This window comes from Notechis scutatus, chromosome 3 (genome assembly GCF_049901735.1).
Source record: "Notechis scutatus isolate UNSWTSFEM ecotype Mainland chromosome 3, rNotScu1.2, whole genome shotgun sequence".
In the NCBI taxonomy this organism is placed as follows: domain Eukaryota; kingdom Metazoa; phylum Chordata; class Lepidosauria; order Squamata; family Elapidae; genus Notechis; species Notechis scutatus.
The window spans coordinates 133,661,612-133,689,045 of NC_142011.1; positions in this window are offsets into that span (position 1 = coordinate 133,661,612).

Consider the following 27,434-nt stretch of genomic DNA (forward strand, 5'->3'; position numbering starts at 1 on the left):
TATTAAATCTTTAGTGAGATTTCCAGCCTTTGGGGCTGGTTGATAGCTCAACAGCTCGAGTCCTAACCAAAGACCTAGGAACTGTTCAGGTAGTGTCGAAGGACATAAGCTGTTCCAAGTAGGGTGGGTTTTTTGAAGAATCATGGTATTCAAGTCTGATAAATTCAGAATTTCCAAATAGCGAGGTAGCCCTTTAGGTATTGCTCCAAGGGCTTCAATTACAATTGGGATAACACACTTTTTCCCCCCCAAAGTTGCTCAACTTCAATTTATAAGTCCCGATACTTTGTGATTTTTTTCTTGCTGCGTGTCTACAATTCGTACATCACCGGGTATTGCAATGTCAATGAACCAAACCTTTTTCTTTTCAACTATTGTTATGTCAGATTATTATTATTATTATTATTATTATTATTATTATTATTATTATTATTATTATTATTATTATTATTATTATTATTTTATTTTGCAAACTGTTTGCAAAGAATAGTTTTATGAGATCAGCCCTTAAAGTTTCATAAGTTATTCCAATCAACACATTAACCTATTTCCAGCTCATCTTCCTCTACTTTCTCCTTCCAGATTATTAAGAAACAGTATTTCAAAGATAAGTATATCATACCTATGTGTAAATTGGTTTTGGAAGCTTATGACAAAAAGTTATAAATGACTTAGTGCTGATTTATGTCTATCCAAGTATTATCTTGTCGTGTCCTTTTTCCCTTATTGTAATTATTAAAATATTCAGTAGTGACTGAAACTAGCTTCCTCTTCATTATCATGATTGATGATTTCTGCGTAAAATTACTTTTAAAAAATTTCTCATTTGTCAAGACAAAGCCGTACCTCAATTCAGTCATGTTGGCCTGGGCTTCATGAGTTTTAGTTATTAGTGTTTTAGACCATCTGCAACTAATATGGTAATCCTTACACTCACAACTGAGCCCTAAAATTTCTTTTGCTAATAAAGACAGTTGTTAAGTGAGTTTTGCCCAGTTTTATGACCTTTCTTAACATAATTGTTAAATGAATCACTGGAGTTGTTAAGTTAAAAACATGGTTTTTAAGTATGAATTTGACTTTCCCATTGTCAGAAGATCATAAAATGTGATTACATGATTCTGGAACTTTGCAACTGTCATAAATACAACCAGTTGCCAAGTGTCTAAATTTTGACCATGTGTCAATGGGGATGCTGTTACTGTTGTAAGTGTAAAAAATGTTCATAATTCACTTTTTTCAATGTTCTAACTTTGAACCATCATTAAATGAATGGTTGTAAGTTAGGAACTACTGGTATATATGAGCATGCACATGTGCACACAAACATGTGCATGCACACACACACACACACACACACACACACACACATTCTCTATATCTTCCTAGGGCTTTTAACTGCATAAGATAATATGATATGGATAGATAGATAGATAGATAGATAGATAGATAGATAGATAGATAGATAGATAGATAGATAGATAGATAGATAGATAGATAGATAGATAGATAGATAGATAGATAGATAGATAGATAGATAGATAGATAAGCAGGTAGGCAGGTAGGCAGGCAAGCAGGCAGGGAGGCAGGCAAGAGATTGTATATATGTGTGTATTTGTGTGTAATAAAAAAGTATTTTGAAATAAAATATTAGATGCAGAAGAAACATTGTGTTATATAACCACTCATCTCAAATTTATATGATTCTAGACTGCCTATATAATATAATAAAAGTGCAAAATGCATAATATAAAACAAAACAAAAATTAAAACACGTATCAGGCACAATCTAACCTATCATCCATACAACCAGGAGATGGGCTCTAACTGATGCCCAAGGCCTAGGTTCCACAAAGTCCAATTTTCAAGGTCTTACAAAAAGCCAGTGGGGACAGGACCAATCTAATATCAGGGTGAAAAATGTTTCAAACCCATATTCTAGGTTTAACTGAAATGTACATATTTTAATAACAATGGAAAAATGGTGGTTGCATCTTGGAAAGATATTTTTGGACAGCGGATAAGTCAGAAAAGAGTGGTAAGGACCTTAAGAAAAGTCTTAGATGAGAACTATAATTAAATATAAGTGACCATTTTGTTTTGTTTCTCAGATAAAATCTTAAATAACATTTCTGCATTTAAGAATGATATGTGCAAAATTACTGAAGTGACAGATTCTTTGATTGAGAAAAAAAATTGGTATACTGATATCCAAAATATCCAGATATGAAGCCTCATGCAGTAATTCTTCCCATGAAGAAATATTGATTGGGCCAAGAAATTTAAATTTATTCTATGACTGAGGCAGGACTTGAACCTGGACTGGAATCTGTCTTAATCCAGTAGCATTTATTTTTGTAATTTGCAGATTCCTAGAGTCTGTGTTGATCTAGATCAGGGCTGCCAAGTTTGCAACAACACATAATCACATGACATATCACAACTTTTTTCCCTTTCACTAAACCAGGGGTGGGCGTGGCCAGCACATAACGCATCTGGCTTGCAGGTTGCAAGTTTGACACTTCTGATCTAGATTTTGGCTCCATAGTTGAGAAGCTTAGATAATGACTTTAGTTCAGTCATTTTTTCTAGTCTAATTGTCATGGCGAAGGGTTCTGAGAGAATGGATACAACTGAATGAATGTTTCAGGTAGTGAATTAGGTAGGCTTGAGAAGATCCAAGGTCAAAGCTATCTTCAGTCATTTAATCTCACTGGGTGACTTAGGGGCAGCTACTTTCTCTTAGCACAACCTACTTCACAGGGTAGTTGTTGTGGAAATAAAAATGAAGGAAGAGATATCTTAATCTCTTGGATGAAAAACTAAGAAAAAAGGCAATGAAAAGGTTCTACAAAGACAAGCTAAAAGTATAAAAAAAGAGAAATGAATAGGAAAGGTGAAAGAAATCTTGCTTAAAATATTCACTTAATTTTTAAAAGAAGAAGACAATTTGAATCATTTATTTTAGCTTTGCTGGGAAACAATGTAGTATCTATTTTAAAATGTAAAATCCCTTTAAGTCATTTATAGTCTGATTTTTGGCAATTTTATTTTGCATGTAAATTCTACATCCTTGGACTTAAAATTATGAATTAGTAAAATTATACAAAATTGTAATTTACATAGAGGCAATTTCAAAAAATTTTTAAAAGTGAAAGACTTTTAAAAGTAAAAAAAATACATTTTACTGATTTATTATAAGCTCAGAGTTCCATATTACATTTTTTAAAATTTTGAAGCCTACAGCTCTTTGAACAAGGAAAGTCTTCTGGGTGAAAATACCAAATATAATCTATGATTGACATCTTGCTTTCCAATTCACTTTGTTGGTGTCCTGCAGTAGAAGCATCTTCAATTTATATTCATGCCTCAGTTAATCATAGCTTTCTATCATTTGTCAGCATGTCATGAATGCAAAAGATATCCTTGGTAGATGAAGTTTCTGACAAACCTTCCTCCCTACCACGCTGTTTCATATTTTTTGGATGGAAAAATCAGAGGAAATTAATCTTATAGTTGCTGCTTGGATACTCCGAAGTATAGCATTCTCTTTAACATCGAAATAGTATAAGTAATACAAGTATAGCACGAACATAATATTTATTCTAGTATAAGTACACTACTATAGTATTATAATATTAATATAAATAGTATTAATATTGAAGTATTATTTTATCTTTGAGACCCAATTTTGTTTAATGGTTAAGTCTTTAGGCTAGAAACCAGTAGAGTATGAGTTCTAGTCCTACCTTAGTCATGAAAGCCATCTGAGACCAGTCTCAGCCATGACATCAGGCTCAGGTGACAAGCTGGTCAGTCAATTCTTGTCACAACACAGGGATCAACATTTGGTTATTCTGAAAAAGTGAATCCAGCAACTTTGGGAAATATTAGAAAGAAAACATCATATAAAGGAGAAGCTCAAAGATGCTCCAGTAAGCATCTTTCCTTCACTTTTGTTGAAGAACTGGGCTATGATCAAACACAAGTGTAATAAAACTGGTAGATGTCCTTAATGAGACCTCCTGCCCACAGATATTTAATAGACCACCATGTTTCTAGTTTAAGCCAGCAGTAACAAAGTAGCTTCAACAGATCACTGTGTCAAATATTATAGAGATTATTCCCATTCAAGGTTCTTCATTACTATAGGAAACACCCTGTCAGTGACAGAGTCTGCTCTTCTATCCCAGGTGGCCATTAAAATACCAGACCATATTGTGTTTAATCACACCTTTTACATGTATAAGTGTAACAGCATAATATTGACTTATCTGAGAACTATTCCTGGCTACCTTGATGAACTCTATGACAAATAAATACTGGGTAACCAAAACTCAGATATTAAACTTCTAAAACTTCATCTATAAGATATTAAACTTCTAAAACTTCATCTGCCAAATTATTGCTGAAAAGAGTATGGTTGGGGTTATGATAAATATTAAATTATTCTGTTCACATATGACAAAATATTTGGGGTGGAGATGAAGGGTAGAGAATAAATAAATTGTTCCAAATTGTTCATGTATTGTTCAAGAATTGATCCATATATATATATGGATCTTTGGTTATTCGGGTTTTCTCCCGTGTAAAATTGGAAGTATCTTAGCAACGTTTCGACGAAATCTCATTCGTCATCTTCAGGCTTGTGTCTTTGGCTTTGTGCTTCTCAGAGTAATGTGAGCTTGCAGCTGCTTCTTCCTTTTAACTGCTAGTGGGGGTGTGACTTGATTGGGTGGGGGCTTGGCTGTGTTCTGATTGGGTGGGGGTGTGTTCTGATTGGTTGGGGGTTTGGCTGTGTTCTGATTGGTTGGGGGTTTGGCGGTGTTCTGATTGGCTGGGGGTGTGTTCTGTTCAGGTGGGGGCTTGGTTGTGCTCAGGTTAGTCTTAGTTGTCGGAGGATTTGAGCTGGTGAGCTGTGATCCTGTTGTTTGGCTTTGCGTTCATGGTCGTGCCACATCTTCATGGTGGGCATCCGTTCACTTCATGTATGGGTCAGAGGGGTTTGAAGTGGGTAGTGATGCAGCTGAGGTACGGCTTCTGGTCCATGGTCGTGTCTCATCATCTGTATGGGTGTGAGTCTGCTTTCTACATGGAGGTGTGGTGGTAGCATCTTGTGTGGCCCTCATGGGTGTGGGTCTGGTGTCATTCTTCATGTTAGGTACTCGTTTGTTAGTGAGGGCGGGTTTCCAAATGGCTGGTAGGTGGGAGGTATCATCTCATTTATTCATGTTGTGTGGGCAAAAAAAAATCGTTCTATCTCTATGGCTTCTCTGATTATTATGTTGTTGAAGTGTTCGGTTTTGGCGATAGTTCTGGTATTTTTAAAGTCAATTTCATGTCCTGTGGCTTTGAGGTGTTGGACCAGGGAAGAGGTTGGTTCTTTTTTTTTGATTGAGTTCTTGTGTTCTTCAATGCGTACACTTATTCTTCTGTTTGTTTGTCCAATGTATGTGGTGGGACAGGCGGTGCATGGGATTTCGTATACTCCTTGGTTTTCTAACTCGATTCTGTCTTTAGGGTTTCTTAGGATGGTGGATATTTTGCCTCCAGAAGTCGTAAATGCTCCAACAGTGGAAGTTTTTAATAAGAGATTGGATAACAATTTGTCTGAAGTGGGTTTCCTGCCTAAGCAGGGGATTGGACTAGAAGACCTCCAAGGTCCTTTCCAACTCTGTTATTCTATTCTATTCTTATGGATCAGGAAGGAAAGCTCCAGTGCTAACTACAGAGAACCAGTTTGGTCTAGTGGTTGAGGCACTAGGACAGAAAGCAGGAGACTATGAGTACAAGTCCCACTCTCAGCTCAACTCAGAGTATTGTTAATTAGAAATTAAATAAGGCATAAAGGTATATCTATCTCTTAAAATTGAATGACCCATGTTCAACTACTATTCACATGGAAACATTCTCCTTTGAAGGTTTCACCCTTCAAAGTTCTTGTTTGACTATGTGCTGCTATCGCCAAGATCTGGACTTGTGGTAGCTCCACCCAGGCCAGTGCCTTAAGCTTCTGGGCCCACCATGATGGCCCTCTTACTTGTCACAGCCTAGTCCTGAGAGCGTGCTTTATCAGAAACAGCTGGGTATGAGCCAAATACTTTAGCACCATCCATTTTCAGAGCTAGTTGATTCAACAGGTGACTTGTTACACACGGCTTAGGGATTCCGACTTCCATGGCCACCATCCTGCTCTCTATATCAATCAACATATTTTCTGGGGTCTGATGAGCATCAGCGTCGGGTACAGTATATTTGGTTTATCCCACAGCACCAGTTCTGCTTACCATTAGTAGCCCAATAGGCATCTCACATTCCAAGCCTGGCTGCATGCCATCAGGCTGGCATTCTTATCCATTTAAAGTTTGGCTGCCACAAACCAGTTTTCCAAATGGTAATTGTTCTGACATCTCCTCAGAAAAGTCAGGATCGCAAGGACCCACTTTCATGCTTTGTGTTTGTACCGGACATCAAGATCAACCAAGCCTTTGCCTTTCTGCTTCATGGAAGGTTTCTGTCCTTCTTGAGCTTGCCTTAGGACTCCTCATTACAGTTTGACAGATGTAGTATCCCAGTCAAATTCCCCACCCATTGTATGTGGCCATATTTTTCCAATTCATTTCCATATTTTGGAGATTTAAAATTTAATAAAAATCCATCATGATCAATTGCTCAATAGTCCTTTCCACTAAATAAATAACTCATGTTTTGCCTTACTTTAGTTAGATATTACTTTTTGGCTCAGCAAAGGCTCCTGTTAGCTATCACTGGAAAAGTCTTAAAAGGTTTTCAGCCTTCTGAAGAAAGGATGTATCTGAATTAAGGCTACCAACTATGGCTGTAAAAACCAGAACTGTCACTTACTGGAAGAATAAAAATACATAGTGCTCTTTGCTGCCACATTTTTTCAGCTTATCTCTAGATGCCCCATGTGCACATTTTAAGGAAGATTTTTTGGAATACAACCATCAGTATCATCTAGCCAAGAAGAAAGGAAGATCTCACTACAGGCCATATATAGCTACACAGTACAGCTGGTATGAAAGCTACTTGCCATATTTATAAATATCTGATTTCCAAAACATTAGAAAAGAATAATTTAAATTATAATTAAAAGTTTTCATGAGATGAAAGTATGAGTTCATGTGGAAACTTTCTTACTGTGTCTTTGAATTTCAAAAACAATTGGTAGGAGGAAGAGGAGGGAGGAGGAGGAGGAGGAGGAGGAGGAGGAGGAGGAGGAGGAGGAGGAGGAGGAGGAGGAGGAGGAGGAGGAGGAGGAGACATTCCCTATCCTAAGGATTGGGTCTTCTCCGTCACTGGCTTTTAAATCTAATAAATTGTCTGTCTTGGAGATTGATTAGGACTATAAACTATGCTGCTCCTTGGTGTTTGAAAAGGTGTTGATAAAACTCTACATAATCATTATTTTTAGTTTTAAATCATATTACTGAAGATCTGTAGATTGTCAGTATATAAGCCAAGTACATATATGTAGTCTGTGTATTTTTTTTAGTTTTTTCAACAGCCTGATGTATTATTTAAAAAATGGTCTGAGTTGAATGAGAGAGGCTTTGAGAGAAATTGTCCTCACTCTATCCATTTAAAACTAACCTTGGGATAACAGGTAAAGAAAAATGAGTATTAATGTCAGCCTCAAGATATCTTCCTTAATATATATATTCTGTCTCCTAACTATTGCATCTTCTTTGCTGCTATGCCAATCTATTTCTTTCAGCTGTCAATAGCAACGGAGGGAGGGGGGAATGCGGAGGGGAAGAAAGCTGGAGGTGTTTTGCATTCCTTTTGCTGTGGTTAGCAAGGGGAGGGGGATTCCTGTCTTTAACTTTCCATTTCTTGGCTAGCTTCTATCCTCTTTTGCGCAACTGCGAACTTTTATCAAAATATGTCAAGGTCAACGGACAAAGCCTCATCACCACCTGGAGATGGCCACATGATCGTATTCAGAACTTTTAATTGGAAGAGTCATTTGGACTTTGGGGTGTGGGAGCATTTCCATTCCTTTGTATATGTGATCTGCGCGCCAATTTCTCAGATTCGGAATTAAATCTGTAGCTTTCACTTTATTCTCCAGTAAAAGAATAACTTTGCTCTAACCCATGTAATCTGAGTATTTCTTTCTTGGATTTTGAAGGGAGCACAGACTGACAATTAATGCATCCCTGCCCTTGCTCTAATTTTCTGATATTTGCAGCAAATATTTGTAATGAAAAATGTTTCTGTTTGAACTATTTCCACCAGACAGTCATGGGTCCTGGATTGGGCTATATAGTAGCATTAATTCAAGCAGACAAAGTAGTAAGGTATGCCACTCTACAAAATGAAAATATTAATAATAAATGTTAATAAGATAAAGAAAAATAAGGGACTGAAGCCCCTTTCATATATCTAATGATGCAATAATAAAACTGTTATGCCCCTGGTGGAAACTGACTCTGAGGGAGAGGAGGAACAGCCAACAGGGAGTGGAAGTGTGGCTCCAGAAGTTGTGGAGGAGGCTTGGGAAGGGCAGAGGCTGGCTGAGCAGTCAGAGGAGGACCCAGGCCCATCCCCTATTCATCCTAGGGCACGCAGGGAGGAGAGAATAAGGGAGAGATGTGGTCTCCTTGGGAGGACAGGGCCTTGATCCTCTTCACGGGCTGCAGGTGTAACAACTGAATAAGAGTTTGGACCTGCATACTGGCAAATGCTGGAAACAAATCATGTAAATATCTCTAGATTATAGTTCCTCTCTGAGTTTGGTGTCGTTCCCAGTGTGTGTTATCTGTGGACATCCTCCAGCCCTTATCTTGCCTGGTTTGTGTTGTTTTTTTTCCTTCTTCATGTAATTGTGTGGGAGGTGTGGTTTTTTTTGTCTTCCATCAAAGATATTTGGAGCTTGGAAGCAACCTGAAGGAATGTTTTCTGTGACTGTGTTTGTTTTGTATCCCACCTGGGTCATCACAAAAATTTTGCTTCATTTTATTGTAGCCATTAACCAGCATGAGAGAATTGGTATTCAAATATCTAAAATATTTCAAACCTAAACTGACAATGTCAGGATTGTTAAGAAAAGTACATACAGGCAAAAAATGGTTAAAATATTATATTAAATCAAAATGTGTTAAAAGGCTTACTTAGGCTACACATATAAAACAAAAAGAAATTAAACTTAGTAGGACTTCTGGCAGTGACGTGGCAATGATTCAGGGAAGAGAGATTGGGCTTAGTCTCTTGGACTCGATCTTTCACGTTAGGAGCTTGATCAGAAGGTCGCGTTCTCCTGGAGGCAGATGCGATAAAGAGAGGAAGCTCAGGGGATGGCATGTGGTAGGCAACCACCCACTGTAATGAAGGGGAACCTTGCAAATCCTAAGTGAAAGTGTTAGTCATAGTAATATGGCTGACCAGAAGCTGTGACAGCTGCCAGACTGGGAAGGAGAAGATCGGCAAAACATGGTATCAGACGGAAGCTAAATCCCAGGAGCCATAATTGTAGCAGCGTGGCAGGAGAGAAAGTCCTATGATCAGCAGGCAAGTAAGAGGCTCAATGGAGAGAGACGGAAGTTCTCAAAGGACAGCGGCTAGAAGGTGGTGAGAGCAGATTGCAAGGGAAGAAGAGTGCAGCTGGAAAAAATTGGACTGAGATTAAGGACATGGAGAGAGTGAGAGTAAGGGAAAATACTTGTGAAGAAAGAGGAAAGAACAATTGGATAAAGAAGGATAGAAGAATTGGAATTGGAGTTGGAGGCAGGGATTCATCTAGAATGAATAAAGGCTAAGTGACTAAGCAATGTGAAGGGAGGAATCCAGCAGAACAGCAGGAGGGAAGGAAGAAGGAAAAGAAAGCAAAGAAGAAGAGTGAAGGTGCAGGGAGTTTTTCTGAAAATGGGGCCAATTGGAAGAAATTGAATCTAATAGAAAAGAAACTGAAAAGGACCATTTGAACATTATTTAACAATTGAAATAGAGAAGAAAGGAACTTTTGTGCTACAAGACTGAACAGCTGATGCAACAGATGATGGGAGAGCTTAATAAGAAAGGAGAAGGCAACATTTACATGTAATAAAGGATAAGGAAATAAGGTGATAAAAGATGTAAAGTAAGATATTTGACACTATGTTTATGTTTATATTGTTAATTTGATAGTGCTTATGGTTGTAATGACTATTTAGAATATAAAATTTGAAACTTTATGATAGAGTGAAATAGAAATTCTTGCTTTTGATAATAGACCTTTATTAATAGAACTTTGTTGAATATATTTAGCTTAAAGAGAATTAAATATATCTAGTTTATAAATTAAAGTGAGAAATTACCACTTTTAGACTATATAGAGGATTGTTTAAGTTAACTCAATTAATTAATACTTACCAAATAACATAAAGTGCTAAATAATTTTGTCCTTAACTACAAGGTAATGATATTATATTATTTAAAGTGGATATAAGATTGTGATATAATCTAATCAAATTATAGTATTTAAAGTGGATATAAGATTGTGATATAAACAAATGATATATTGAACAGTTTTGATTGTAATATTAAATATTAAAAGAAAGGAATAATTGAAAGATTGGACAGAGAAGTATAAAATATTATTGAGAAGCAGGAGTAACTAGGTGAAAATTAAGTGGATGGTAGAGTAGAGTAAGCTATATAAATTAATAAAAATGACAACGGTTACACGCACAGGAAAGAAAATACCATAAAACCCTCTTTGGCGTCAGCATCATCTTCGAGACAGAGAACAATAGTTACGATGTTAGGAGCAGAAAAAGCAAGTAACCCAGACAATACACAAATGATGCAGACAACACTATTGATAATCCAAGAAATGGTGCTTAAGATGCAAGAGACTGAATAAAAACCATGAAGAAATGAGAAACAACACGTACAAATTAGAAAACAAAATAGGTGAAGTTCAACAAATACTGGAAAAAAATATTGGAAAAAAATGAACAAAGAATCATAGCGGTTGAAACTAGAATGGAGCAGACTGAAAAAAAATTGGAAGGAGTAGATTAAAAATTAGTAGCCATAAACAAAGATTTAGAGGAGTCCATCATAAATCTAGAAATGGAGCGTGCTGCCTTCTACCTATGCTTTCAAAATGTGCCCGAAGATAAAGATGAAGATCTGAAAATGATTATGGCAGAATATTAGCAGAAGCTAGTCAATGGGAGATTGGAGAGATTAGAAACAACATGGACAAAATCTATAGAGTATATACCAATTACGCCAGACGTAACAAATTGCTGCGGGAAATACATATTAGGTTTACTTTAAAAAATGGTAAGAGACAAAGTATACAAAGCAACGAGAGATGAAATTATGACTTATGAAGGTAAAGAAATACAGACACTAAAACAGATCCCCAGAAGAATTAGAGAACAAAGGAGGGATTATTGTTTTCTTACAACACAGCTAATAAAACACAATATAACATACAGATGGCTTATTCCAGAAGGCATGCTCATAACCTGGTGAGAGAAGAAACTTAGTCTAAGGAAAGCACAATATTTTATAATGAATTGATGATTATAGAAGAGGAATTGGATAGTAAGGAACAATTACAAACCAGAAGTCAGGAGGAACAGCAATTGATTGAGAAGGACTCAGAACAGGAAGAAAGAAACAAGGACAAAAAAGAGCAGAGTGAAGAAAAGGAGATCAGAACAAGAGCCCAGAAGGAAAATAGAATAAATAGAAGACCAAGACAACAATATAAACAATAAGATGGAAGAAGAAATAAAGTTGCTATCCATTAATGGACTGAATTTTCCAATTGAATGGAAACATTTTTTAACAACCTCCAGAAACAAAACTCTGATATAGTACAAGAAATGCACATTAAAAGTCAACATAGAAATTATTTAAAACAATCAAAATTAGGAAAACTATTTGTCTCATTGGCAGACCAGGTAAAAAAAGGAATATCGGTGTATATCAAGGAAAAAAATAAATGCAGCACAAATATACTCAGATCCAAATGGAAGAATATTAATGATAGAAATTGAGATTCAACAAAAAAAAGTATTATTACTGAAAAATAGTAGAAACAGGACAAGAGAATATTTCTTTAACTGGAGATTTTAACGCAGTGGTAGATACAAAGAAGGATTACAAAAGTACAAAAAAAAAAAAAAATAAGAAAAGAAGGAAAACATTACCAAAAACACTTTTTGATTTGGCAGATGAATTGAATTTGATAGATAGTTGGAGAGAGTTAAAAGGGAAGGAAAGTAAATATACTTATTATTCAACCCCGCATCGATCATTGTCCCCAATAGATATGGTTTGGATGAACAAGGAATTAGAAAACAATGTGAAAGATATAGATATATTGACCAATACTTGGGCAGATCATAATCCCTTACAGATAATTTGGAAAGGACAAAAAAAGAAAAATAGAAGATGGATGATAGATACACAAATACTGAAAGAAAAAGAATACTTACAAATAATTAGAAAAGAAATGGAATTTTTCCATAAAGTAAATAAGCATCAAAATACAACTCTCCAGAATTTATGGGATACAGCAAAAGCTTACGTAAGAGGGATCACAATAGCATATATAGCCAGAAGAAATAAAGAGAAAAGGAAGGAACAAAATAAATTACAGGAAGAGTTTAAAAGATTGGAAATAACTTTACAAGAGGAAGCACAAAGTGATAAAGTAAAAAAAGAAAAGGATTTAACTAAACATAAATTGAATTTGTTAAATCAGGAGGAATATGTAAAAACAAATTGGTTAGGCAAAATTTCTTTGAACAAGCAAATAAGCCTGGAAGATGGCTAGCTTATAAATTAAAAAAGGAAAGGGAAAAGAAATTAATTCAACAATTACATGATGAAAATCTTCCGGAGGGAAAAAAACACATTGTACAAAAGTACTATGAAAATTTATACAGACGGGATCAAATAGATAGATAGGGATAAGATAGAACAATATCTTAGAGGGGGAAATCTGCCACAAATTTCAGGAGAAAACAAAGAACTTTTAGATAAGGAAATAACACAGATAGAATTAGAAAAAGCAATTAATAAACAGAAAAACAATAAAATGCCAGGTCCAGATGGTATTCTGGGAGATTTTTATAAAGCTTTGCAGGAAACTATGCAACCACTGCTGTTAGAATTGTATAATGAAGCACTATTAAAAGCAAAACTACCAAAATCTTGGGGAGAAACATACATATCACTGATACTGAAAGAAGATTCAAACCACTCTCAACTTAAGAATTATAGACAAATCTCATTGCTGGATGCTGACCACAAAATATTAATGACTATTATGGCAAAAAATTGAAAAAAAGTTTTGAATGAAGTAATACATTCAGACCAAAATGGTTTTCTCACAAAAAGACAAATTAGGAAGAACACCAGGACAGTAATGAATATTTTTGGAATATTATGAAGCGCAACCAAGGGAAACCAGTAACACTGGTTTTTCTGGATGCACAGAAAGCATTTGACAGCTTAAATTGGGAAAAATTGTTATATCAGATAAAAGAGATGAAATTTGGACCAAACTTTGTAAAAATGATAAATTCAAGTCAGAATGCCAGTGTAAGGGTAAATGGGGACTTTATGAAAAGATTTCACATAGCTAAAGGAGTGAGACAGGGATGCCTGATCTCATCTCTGATATTTATACTTGCAATAGAGGTTTTATTAAATTAAATTAGAAATAAGAAATTACAGGCACTAAGATAAAAAAGGAAGAGTATAAAACACAAGCATTTGCTGATGACAAGGTATTTTTTGTAGAAAATCCGAACAAGGTTGGGAAAATATTGTTAAACAAAATATGAATATGGTAGTGAAGCAGGTGTTAAAATCAATAAAAATAGAACTAAAATGTTCATTAAAAATCTTTTAGATTATCAAAAAAAAAAAAAGAATTAGAAAAGGAAACAGAACTCCAAATTACAAATAAAATTAAATACTTGGGTATCTGGTTGAGAGCAAAATGTTCATCTTTAAAGGAAGATAATAATGATACATTACTTAACCAAACAAAGAAAGATTTGGAAATATGGGGGGAAATGCAGCTATCCTTAATAGGAAGCATTGCTGCAATAAAGATGAACTTGCTACCAAGATGGTTATTGTTAGGAATAACATGGTTACCTAACTTAGTTTGGGTAAAATAATATATATAAACTATGTTAGTGAGTTTAAGTGTGTGTATCACTTTAAATGTAAAACATGTATTTTGGGTGCGGTTGTAAAATCAACATAAGAGGGAGCAAGAGAGCTCACTGTTTGCTGGCTTTTACTGGATTGCTGACAATGATGGATTGATGGTGATAACTGCGTGTTTTTCCCTGCTATTGCTGAACGAAGAAAAGAGGTTTGATTTTCTTCATATCTCTACTGCAAAAAAAAGATATATTACTGGACTGATTATTTGTAAGTTTACTGACCTCTTTTTCGACACTGGACTTTGCTAATGAATAATCCCCGGACAGACTGAAATAGTGTATGATATACGGACTGTTTGACTATGCTATAACTCTTACTGGAATAAAAACTATTTAACTAGCACATTGTATCTGTTTTACTGAGTGTAAACTACAACAACGTTTATCTCACATATTTGCCTGCCTGCCTGACTGCTGTGCACATTCTGCTAGGGTGTATATTCCTAACACTGGTTATGGGCCCAGCTGCACAGTCAGACTAACCAGGATATAACAGGCTTATATAAAGTGAGAGTTTGTGTAGTTACACAATACTGTAAACAGACAGCTGTGTTTTATTAATTATAATTTAATATCCAGAAAAAGATGACACAAGTCAATTTACAAAGTTTGTCTCTAATATCCAAACTGGATGGAACAAACTATGTTTCATGGTCTATGAAATGCAGCCTACTTCTATGCAGAGAAGGTTTGTGGAGTATAATTCAAAACCCACCAGAGGTAGATGCATGGGATCTGGAAGATGAGAATGATGCCGAGAAAATACAAGAATATAAACTGAAGAATGAGCAAGCTCTCTGTATAATAGGACTGACACTCTGTGACCAGCAGCTTGTCCATATTCATGGAGAAGAAACAGCTGCGAAATGTTGGGAGAATTTAAAGAAGATTTATGTTCGAGACAGTGTAGGAGCACATATAAATCTTACACAGAAGCTGTTCAGAACACATCTTCAAAAGAATGGAGACATGTTGATTCATATAAACACAATGAAGAGAATTTTTCAGGAACTGCATGAAAAAGAAATTATCTTCACAGAACTGCATCAGGTTTATATAATTTTTTCTTCGTTAGATGAGAGTTATGACGACTATGTAACTTCACTGGAAGTATTGCCAAAAGATAGCCTCACATTAACTGACATTACTGGCAGATTAATTGAAGAAGCCAGGAGAAGGCTTGAAAGGGATCAACTCAGAAGGGAACCACAAGAAGAAGATAAAGAATCTACAACAGCCTATACAATTAGAAAATGTTTTAATTGTGGAGGAAAAGGTCATTTGGCTAGATTCTGCAAGAAAGGAAAACGCCACAATGCCAGCCAGAATGCTAAAAGGCATCAAAAGAATGAAAAATGCTTAGAGTTAGCCATGTATAGCAACGAAACTGTGAATAATAATTTATGGGTTGTAGATAGTGGAGCATCGCACTGCATAACGAAAGATAAGAAAAGATTTGTTAAGATGTCCACGAGTTCACAGCAGATATCGTTAGCTAATGGCTGGAAAATGAAAGCAAAAGGTGAAGGTATAGCATATTGTTCTTGCATAAAAGAAAATGTAAAAATGTTATATGTACCACAACTTAAGTTTAATTTGCTTTCAGTTAGAGTTTTGGTTAAACTAGGTTATGTAGTTACCTTTAGGGGAGAAAACTGCATAATAGAAAAGGAAGGTAAAAAAGTGACTGCAAATTTAAAAGGTGAATTGTATGTGTTAAATGATAATTCATTAGAGGTAGCTAACACAGTTTATAATAATGTTAAACCTCATGATGAATGCATACATTCGTTACACAGACGTTTAGGGCATATAAATTTTAAAATGCTCAAGCAAACGGTTGAACTGTCTAAAGGTATAAAACTGAAGCCTTGCAGTAAGTATTTGCACTGCAATACTTGCAGTCAAGAAAAAAGCAAGGTAATACCAGAAAATAGAATTAATGGATTTAAAACTAAAGAGCCTCTAGAGGTCGTATTTGCTGATATTATAGGTCCTAAAAAACCAACTGTGGGAGGTGCTCGTTATATACTAAGTATAATGGACCATTATTCCAGATATGGTTTCTGTTATCTAATGAAGAACAAAACAGAAACATATCAAAATTTCTTTAATTGGCTTAAATTTGCAGAAAGAAAAACTAAAAGGAAATTAGTAACTCTTATAACTGATAATGGTACAGAATTTATAAACAATAAATTCCAAAACAGACTGAAGATGGCAGGTGTTGAACATAAAAAGTCTGCACCATATAGGCCACAACATAATGCCTTTATAGAAAGACGAGGCCAAACAATACAAGCAATGGCTCGTACTATGCTGTCAGATTCAGGATTACCTGAAACTTTGTGGGGAGAAGCAATAATGTGTGGTAATCATATATTGAATAATGTTGTTAATTCAACAACTGGTGAATTACCATTCACACGGTGGCATGGTAGAAAACCTGACTTAAGCTACAGGAACAGGTAGTACATGAAAGTCCACCTGTAAGCCCTGTAATACCTAGACACACACATTTGGAGCACCAGCATGGGTGCATATTCCTACACAACTGAGACAAAAGGGGCAGCATAGGGCTAAAAGGTTATTCTTTGTAGGTTATGAATCTAATCACAAATCATACAGATTCTGGGAAAAAGGTACATCTAGAGTTTACTGTAGTGCTAGTGCACAATTCCTAGAACATGTAGGATGGGAAAAACTGGAGCAAGATTCAAGTAAGGAAGTAATCATAGAAACCTACAAAAGACCAAAAACACATATCAGTAATAAGAAGAGTACAATTAAAGAGGAAGTACAGGAAGAGCAAATAGGACCAGAAGAGGAAGAAATAGTTGAACAGGAAGAATTAGATAACCAGGAACAGGTAGTACATGAAAGTCCACCTGTAAGCCCTGTAATACCTAGACGTTCTACATGTGTAACCAGACCACCTGACAGGTACCAAGCAAGTGTAGTTTGCCAAGTTAGTAAAGTTCCAACTACTGTTGAAGAACTTAGGATGTATCCTGCAAAGGAACAGGAAAATTGGCATAAGGCAATGGAGAAGGAACTAAATTCATTAAAGGAAATGAAAGTTTATGAAAATGCCAAATTACCTCCAGGTGAAAAATCCATTGGCTGCAAATGGATATTTAAATTAAAAACTGGTAAAAATGGGACTGTTACCCATAAGGCTAGGTTGGTAGCTCAAGGATTTAATCAAACTGCATGTGATTATGATGAAGTATTTGCATCGAGTCTAAAAGCAACAACCTTGAGAGCAGCTTTAGTGTGGGCAGCTAAGAAGAATTATATTATAAATCACTTAGATGTAGAAACTGCCTATCTGCATGCACCATTGCAGCACACTATATATTTAAAGAAACCTATAGGAATCAAGGATGATAAAACAAATAATGACTGTTGGAAACTTAAAAAGAGTCTCTATGGATTAAAACAATCTGGTTACGAATGGAACCAATATATTGTTAAGGAGTTAAACAATATAGGGTTTAAAGCAGGTTTAGCTGATCCATGTGTATTTAAAAGAGAGAAAAATGGAATAGTGTCATTATTGTTGTTGTTTACAGATGATATTGCCTTAATTACAAAAACTAATAATGAAGCTACTGAAATAATATCATTATTAGGTAAGAGGATAAAATTAAAGCAATTAGGAGATATAAAACAGTATCTAGGATTGACAATAAATAAAACCAAAAGTGGCTATAAGATATCTCAAGAGGATAAGATTTATCAATTGCTAAAAACATACAAGATGGAACTTTGTAAACCGGCTAAAACTCCAATGAGTCAGGAATTTGGCCACACTGATGCTCAAAGTCCAAAATTCGATAAGACTATTTATCAATCACTAATTGGTAGTTTATTGTATATTAGTAATTGGTCAAGGCCAGATATTGCTTATGGCGTTAATCAATTGGCAAGATTCAACGCTGAACCCACTGAACGTCACTGGCAAGCGCTAAAGTGTATATTAAGGTATCTTAAAAGGACAATGCACTATGCATTGTATTTGGAGCCAAAAGATGATTTGATTTTAAGTGCATATGCTGATGCAAGTTTTGCAACAGACATAAACACTAGGAAATCAACTTCAGGTATGGCTATACTATTAGGTAAAGCACTGATTGGTTGGAGGTCAATTAGACAGCAACACATAAGTATGTCCACAATGGAAGCAGAATTTTCATGTCTATCTTTATTATGTACTGATTTAATTCTGTATAAACAGTTGTTATTAGATATGGAAATAACTGTTAATGATGCCATTGTAGTGTATGAGGACAATCAAGCAGCCATACGGTTGGCTACAAATATTGCTGTAAAAACAAGATCTAAGCATACTGATCTTAGATATTTGAATGTAAGGCAATCTGTAAAAAATGGTTTAATAAGACTGGAATATTGCATGACTGAAGAAAATATTGCTGATCAATTTACAAAAGCCCAAGGTGCAGTGAAACATAAAGAAAGTTGTGAAAACTATGGGTTAAAGTTGTAAATAGATATATATGTTATTATATTACCCAAAAGGGGAGAATGTTAGGAATAACATGGTTACCTAACTTAGTTTGGGTAAAATAATATATATAAACTATGTTAGTGAGTTTAAGTGTGTGTATCACTTTAAATGTAAAGCATGTATTTTGGGTGCGGTTGTAAAATCAACATAAGAGGGAGCAAGAGAGCTCACTGTTTGCTGGCTTTTACTGGATTGCTGACAATGATGGATTGATGGTGATAACTGCGTGTTTTTCCCTGCTATTGCTGAACGAAGAAAAGAGGTTTGATTTTCTTCATATCTCTACTGCAAAAAAAAAAGATATATTACTGGACTGATTATTTGTAAGTTTACGGACCTCTTTTTCGATACTGGACTTTGCTAATGAATAATCCCCGGACGGACTGAACTAGTGTATGATATATGGACTGTTTGACTATGCTATAACTCTTACTGGAATAAAAACTATTTAACTAGCACATTGTATCTGTTTTACTGAGTGTAAACTACAACACGTTTATCTCACATATTTGCCTGACTGCCTGACTGCCGTGCACATTCTGCTAGGGTGCATATCCCTAACAAATGGTTATACTTATTTCAGACTATGCCGGTAAAGTTAAACAAAAAAAATCTAGAGTGTCATTTCCTTGGTCGAGTTGGACTCTGAGGGAGAGGAGGAACAGCCGACAGGGAGTGGAGGCGTGGCTCCGAAGGTTGTGGAGGAGGCTGGAGAAGGGCTGAGGCAGTCAGAGGAAGAACCAGGCCCATCCCCTCTGCATCCTAGGACATGCAGAGAGGAACGAAGAAGGCAACAACTTGGCTTGCGAGAAAGGAAGCAGCAATGATCATCCTCATTGGTTGCAGCTGGGGAGACGAGTATATAAGAGAGATGGTTAAAACACAGGTTGCCAGAAGCAAAGCATGTTTTATTTTGGTCTGAAGTTATCTTGGCTGGCATCCTTCCAACAGACTGTGGCTTGTTACCTCCTTGAATCTGGTAAATACTTCTCCTGTTCCATTGTGGAAATTTCATCATTGTAGTTTGTTTGGTTTTTTATTTCACCTCTATCTGCTCATTAAATTCGGACTGTATTGCTTTCTATTGAAGACTATTTTTGAGTACGTTTTATCTCCAACTGAGTATTATTGAACAGTGGGATCAAGTTGGAGGCATTAAAGGACATTTATTTACGTTTTGGATTTTGTTACATTTGTGTTACACTCTGGGTCATCACAATGGGGTACTAAATAAGATGATAACAAAATTTATATGGGAAGGTAAAAATCCTAGAATCAGATTAAAACTATTGCAGGATAATAGATACAGAGGTGGTTTTGGACTCCCTGATTGGGAAATATATCAAGAGGCAGCAACATTAACTTGGATTAGAGACTAGATGTCTTTAAACAAAAGGAAAATATTAACGTTAGAGGGACATGACTTGCAAGTTGGATGGCATGCCGTCCTATGGAAGAGAAATAAAAAGACATATTCACATGTTAGGCAACATTTAATTAGGCATTAATAGAGATTTGGCATAAAATTAAATCAAAACACTATATTAAGATATTGAGCTGGCTTTGAACTATGGAAGCAATGTTCAATCCAAATATCCTGGATATTTCTAAAATTATTAAATACAATCAAGATATAAGGCCTCAACAGCTCAATAAAATCTTACTAGGACCAGAAAAAAAATGTATATCCAAAATTTATAACTACCTTCTAAAATTTGATACAGAAGAGGAGGTAGTAAAACAGACAATGATAGCATGGATAATTTTTTTTGGATATAACATTCAATTAGAGGATTGGGAAAGACTTTGGAAGAGTAATTATAAGTTAACCTTATAGGCAGCCTCATATAGGAAAACCTTTACAAAATGTTTTATCACTGGCATCTAGCACCATCGAGATTGGCCAAGATATATCCAAATTTGAGTCCAATATGTTGGAAGTGTAAACAAGCAATAGGTACTTTCATATGTGGTGGTTGTACCCCAAAGCCAAAAAATTCTGGAATAAAATAAAAAATTGGCTGCAAGAAATAACAAAGGAAAAAATAAAATTCAAACCAGAAATGTTCTTATTAGGGATAATTAGAGGCGAATATAAAAAAGAAATTGAATATCTCATAATACATATTCTGACAGCAGCGAGAGTAACCTATGCTCAAAATTGGAAAGCGGAGTGTAATCCCATGGATAATATGTTGATTAAAAAAATTATGGATTGTGCGGAAATGAATAAGATTACTATAGAGTTGCAAGAGAAGGAAAAAAGAGAATTCTATACGGTCTGGGAGAATCTATATACTTGGATAGATAACAGGAATAAGAGATAATATATAATGTAAATATGAATAATGTATATATGTATATAGATATGAATAATGGAAGATAGAAAAAACCAATGCTACAATATATTGCAAAAATTGTAAACATGATTTGTGTTTCTTTTTAAACTGTAAAATTTTAATAAAATTTATTTTAAAAAAAGAAATTAAAATTAGTAATCTAGATAATTAACAAGCTAGAAGCTAGTCACAATGTAAATGAGATGTTTGAGGAAAGGCGATGGAGTAACCAGAAGGTTAAATAAAATGAAGTCATAAGACAAAAAATTGGAAGAGAACCAACCATAAACTACATACAAATATAGCAAGTTAAATAGTTTGTTCACCTAGGGAGAATGTCTTGGGATTCTATGCCATACAAGGTATATACAAAAAGAAGACAACATCAAAGAACAGGAGGCAGATCCAGAAGAAGATGGAGAGACAACACCAAAGATAAATTACACCTAAAGTGGTAAAAGAGGAAGTAAAGAAGATTCTAGTTAATATAAAGTTTGCAACAGCTGTATAACTTACAAATGCAATAAAAATACATGTCCACATATATACTTTTGGGTATACATACACATACAAACTTATATACATAGCGGAGGTGGTATTCAGCAGGTTCTGATCAGTTCTGGAGAACCGGTAGCGGAAATTTTGAGTAATTCAGAGAACCGGCAAATACCACCTCTTACTGGCCCTTCCCCCATCTATTCTCTGCCTCCGAAATCCCAGATGATCACCTGGGTCTTCTTTTGTTGTCCTGCATAGGAGAACAGAGCTGGAAAGCAGGCTAGTGGGGTGGGGAGGGAATGGGATTTTGCAGTAACTTTCCCCTAAGAGTCAGGAGGGAATGGAGATTTTACAATATCCTTCCTCTGCCATGCCCACCAAGCCACATCCACCAAGCCATGCCACATTCACCAAGCCATGCCCATAGAACAGTTAGTGAAATTTTTTGAATTCCACCACTGATACATAGACATGAATATTCAAAATAAGAACAATAAAATTATCCAAAATGGATTTAAAGTTATAACTTCTCTTACTTCTCTTTGTTAAGAGAGAAAATGCTAGCATTATGATGCATTTGTTTATTCTTATGTATTTTTATGTTCATGTATAAACAGTCTAGTAATTGTCATATTCATGCAAGAACTCCTAAATCAGAGCAGGATGCAATCTGCCTAAACATTAGATTTTAAATATCCATGGAGGATGGAAACAAATTGTAGAATTTATGTACACTGCTCAAAAAAATAAAGGGAACACTTAAACAACACAATGTAACTCCAAGTCAATCACACTTCTGTAAAATCGAACTGTCTACTTAGGTAACAACACTGATTGACAATCAATTTCACATGCTGTTGTGCAAATGGAATAGACAACAGGTGGAAAGCATAGGCAGTTAGTAAGACATCCCCAATAAAGGAGTGGTTCTGCAGGTGGTAACCACAGACCATTTGGTCAGTTTTGAATGCTGGTGGTGCTTTCACTCTAGTGGTAGCATGAGACGAAGTCTACAACCCACACAAGTGGCTCAGGTAGTGCAGCTCATCCAGGATGGCACATCAATGAGAGCTGTGGCAAGAAGGTTTGCTGTTTCTGTCAGCGTAGTGTCCAGAGCATGGAGGAGCTACCAGGAGACAGGCCAGTACATCAGGAGACGTGGAGGAGGCAGTAGGAGGGCAACAACCCAGCACCAGGACCGCTACCTCTGCCTTTGTGCAAGGAGGAGCACTGCCAGAGCCCTGCAAAATGACCTCCAGCGGGCCACAAATGTGAATGTGGCTGCTCAAATGGTCAGAAACAGACTCCATGAGGGTGGTATGAGGCCCCGAGTTCCACAGGTAGGGGTTGTGCTTACAGTCCAGCACCATGCAGGATGTTTGGAATTTGCCAGAGAACACCAAGATTGGCAAATTTGCCACTGATGCCCTGTGCTCTTCACAGATGAAAGCAGGTTAACACTGAGCACATGTGACAGATGTGACAGGGTCTGGAGATTCTGTGGAGAACTTTCTGCTGCCTGCAACATCCTCCAGCATGACCGGTTTGGTAGTGAGTCAGTAATGGTGTGGGGTGGCATTTCTTTAGGGGGCCACACAGCCCTCCATGTGCTCGCCAGAGGTAGCCTGACTGCCATTAGGTACCGAGATGAGATCCTCAGACCCCTTGTGAGACCATATGCTGGTGTGGTTGGCCCTGGGTTCCTCCTAATGCACGACAATACTAGACCTCATGTGGCTGGAGTGTGTCAGCAGTTCCTGCAAGATGAAGGCATTAATGCTATGGACTGGCCTGCCCATTCCCCAGACCTGAATCCAACTGAGCACATTTGGGACATCATGTCTCGCTCCATCCACCAATGCCATGTTGCACCAGACTGTCCAGGAGTTGGGGGATGCTTTAATCCAGGTGTGGGAGGAGATCGCTCAGGAGACCATCCGCCACCTCATCAGGAGCATGCCCAGGCGTTGTAGGGAGGTCATACAGACACGTGGAGGCCACACACACTACTGAGCCTCATTTTGACTTGTTTTAAGGATATTACATCAAAGTTGGATCAGCCTGTAGTGTTTTTTCCACTTTAATTTTGAGTGTAACTCCAAATCCAGACCTCCATGGGTTGCTAAATTTGATTTCCATTGATAATTTTTGTGTGATTTTGTTGTCAGCACATTCAACTATATAATGAACAAAGTATTTAATAAGAATATTTCATTCATTCAGATTAGGATGTCTTATTTTTGTGTTCCCTTTATTTTTTTGAGCAGTGTATTTTAAGTGAAATCTAATATCGTCTGAGAAATCTAAAAGATGTGTTAAGACACATGTACAGCTATATTTCAATTCCAATTCATGCTCAGGCAAGGTAGATGGTGGACTTTCATGTAATTAATGTTTGTATTGCCTTACTTCTATGACAGCTCACCTATTGGTGGTGTTCTTGTCAGTCCTTTTATTACAACCTTTGTACTTGAATCTGTGGGATTCTGTTATCCTTTATTTATGGTAGGCTTGTCAAATTGTTTCAGAAAATCAAAAAGCAGACAGTCCAAAAATACTTACTTTTCCCCCCCTCTCCCAGTTCTGTCCAGAGGGAAACGAAAAGTTGCCCTGTTTAATTTATGTTTTTCAAGAGTTGCTGAAAGAACCTTCCAGTTTGAAGTCTCTTCGGCGACAGACAGAAATCCATGATCATGTGCGGTTTCAGTCTGGGCTCACCGCTGGAGCGTCCCGAGCCAGCTGGTTTCGGGGCTAAGCCACCCCGTAGAGGTGGTGAAGAGGGGGGAGACTGCCAGCAGGGTTGAGGAGAGCCGCATCTCTCCTCCTCAGCTGGCCATTACTCCCTTTCCTGAAGGCGGTTGCAGCGGTGGTCAGAAATGGCCACCACAAAGAAGAACTCGATCGGAAAAGAATGTGCAGGAGGAAGATAAGAAGTGAAAGTTTTGGCTGACCGGGTTAAATTGTAAAAGCAACAACTAAGTACCGTGGAATTTAAACTTACAAAAAATAACATCGCTCCCAAAGAAGAGCTGGAAGCAGCGAAGGAAAGTGAAAAGGGAAAGTTTTTTTTTTCTTCTCTCCCCTTCCCTATACTGACAACTAAGAGACTTAAATAAGAAATTGGAAAAATCCGCTTTTACATCAATAGGCAATTAAGCTGAAAATAAAACAAAATGTCAAAGGGATAATAAAGATTTCTGGACACTAATTTTTTTTTCATAAGCAGGAAGGGAGAGAAAAAGAATAAGGGCAGGATCTGGAAGAGGGAGGAGACTGCCTGGAATTAAAAAGAATCTACAGTAAAACTTCAACAAGACTTCTAAAAGATACATTTTAACTGAAACTTTGTAACTAAACAGTAACCCCAGGAAGAGAAAGGGGGAAAAAAGAGCAAAAAGAAACAGCTTGGGTGTATTTCGATTATTTGGTGATCTTTGGATTCTTGGTTATTACATTTGAATGACTAAAATTAATCGGGTGGTTGTTTAAAAAATTATACAATGGCACTACTTCTGCATGAATTGAAAATGGAACTTAAAAAGTACAAAGAAGATGCACAAGAAGCAAAGCGTTCTTTTGGCTTCATTTTTCAATTCTTAGAAATGGAGATTTGGAACTATGAGAAACAACAAGAAACGTCTGCAAAACAAGAAGACTGGGACAAAGAAGAAGCCATCTTTAATGAACAAGTAATTGTATGTGGGGAAGAAAAAGGAAAGGGGGGGAAAGAGAATGGAGAATTTAAGACTTAAAAAAACAACTAAAGAAAAGAAAAATAATTTGAAAAATAAGTATAATACTGGAAAGCAACAGAAAAGGGGAATACAGAGAAATAGAGGTAGAGAGACAAGGGGGGAAAAAGGGGAGAGAGAAGAAGAGAGGGAAGAAGGAAAGAAAAAGAAGTCACAAAGGACCGGAACAAGATATAGAGAAACAGGACCTATTTAGAGATAATGGGTGAAAATCTAACTGAAAAAGGGATTCTGCAAAGGTACATAAGATTATATTGTTATATTAGTAATAGAAATAACTTTAGAAAATTGGAAACAATGTATGATTAAAATGAGGGATAAAATAGCTAGTGTAATTTAGTGAAATGTTTGTGAATAAAATAAGTGAAATAAAATAAATGAGAAAATTGAATTAGGAAGGAACAGGAACATTTTAATTAGTTAATGTTTTATAAAATATAAGTGAAGGGGGGGATTAATTATGGAAAGCTTATAATTGTTCCCATAGAAGTATGATATTTAATTGAAAAGTAATGTTAAAGAAGTTAAGATTTTAATGAATATTAATATTAATGATAGAATTGAATTGGAATGGAATGTCTTGCTTTAATTACATACAGTTATAATTTTTTTTCTTTTTTTAAGAATATAGTGTGTATTTTAAGAATCCAAATGGAAGTTATGTATTATATTGAATGTTTATATATTGAAGCCTAAATAAGAGTTAAATGGATAAACTTAAAAGATATAAAGGTGTCATACTCCAATCAGTAACTACAGGAGAAATTTTGTTTAAGGAGAAAAGATAATAGATAATTGAAACAGGACAGACAAAAAATATAAATATAATGATTTGAATTGAGATGAGATAATTAAAATAAAATTGAGAAAATTAAAAGAGGGGAGAAGCTATGCAGAAAATGTAAAACAGTAATAAGATATGGAATAGAATATAAAAATGAGCATGAAGTTGAATTTGTGTCTGTACGAAGATATGTAACCCAGGATTATGCTACTTTCAAAAAAGTTGTTTTATTTGTATTTTTTTTTCTTTGTGAAAACTCAAATAAAATTTACAAAAAAAAGAAAAAAAGAGTTGCTGAAAGAAGAGCTGGTGTGATTTTTTTTTTCAATATTGTTTTGAGGGGCTAAAAAAACTAATGTTTATTTCAACTCTTTGCCCAGCCTGAGATAAAGAAGAAATATTTGAATATTGCCTGATGTTGTTTTAGTTAAGTGCGACAACCAAGTCTCCTTCACTAACTTCTGCCATTGTGTCCAAAGTATCATGGCAACCAATCTGGTATCTTGGAAGTATAGTCCAGTGAAACCTCAGATTAACAAAGCTTGCTTAGCAAATTTCAACATTCAATGCATATTAGTTTGTTTTTAAGTTAGATCCCTCCGGTATTTAATGTTAAGCCACTGCTCTTGAAACAATTTGCACAATACTCAGATCTACATTTTGGTTGGTTTCAATGCAGAAAACTGGTGAACAATAAAGAAACAAGACTAATTATTCATAACAACAGAGGAAGATTAATATGACCTTGGATTCTAAATAATGACAGAGCCTAAATAGTAGCAGAAACATCGCTTCTTCATGTAGATATCAATGAGGAAGTTATATTTTTCCTCTGTAAGAATAGGAAGACTAGCTAACTAAAAAAATATGTTGGTGCTAAGATTCCATCTGAACATGGTATCTGTACAATGATATCATGAATTCCAGCTGTATTATCCCCAGACACACACACACACACACACACACACACACACACACACACACACACACTTTATGCATTTTAAGAAAGAGCCATGCAAAAGTACTGCTTCCAAGACACCATTAGCACTGAACACTTTTTTCAAACCAATCAGCAAAGTTCTTTTTTTCCTGTATTAAATGTACCCTTACTTTTCCTTTTCTGTGACTAAAACAAAATTGATTTTGACAAGCCCTGAATGTAGAGCAAAGATAGCTGTGTTTTTCAAGTAGAAAGGTAGATCTGACATGCCCTAAATATAAACTGATCTATGAAACAGTTGAATTTCTTATGCACTAGATGAGTACAGACAGTTTTAGTATGTGTTTATTGTGGTCAGAAAAGAAACTTTTAGATTTAAC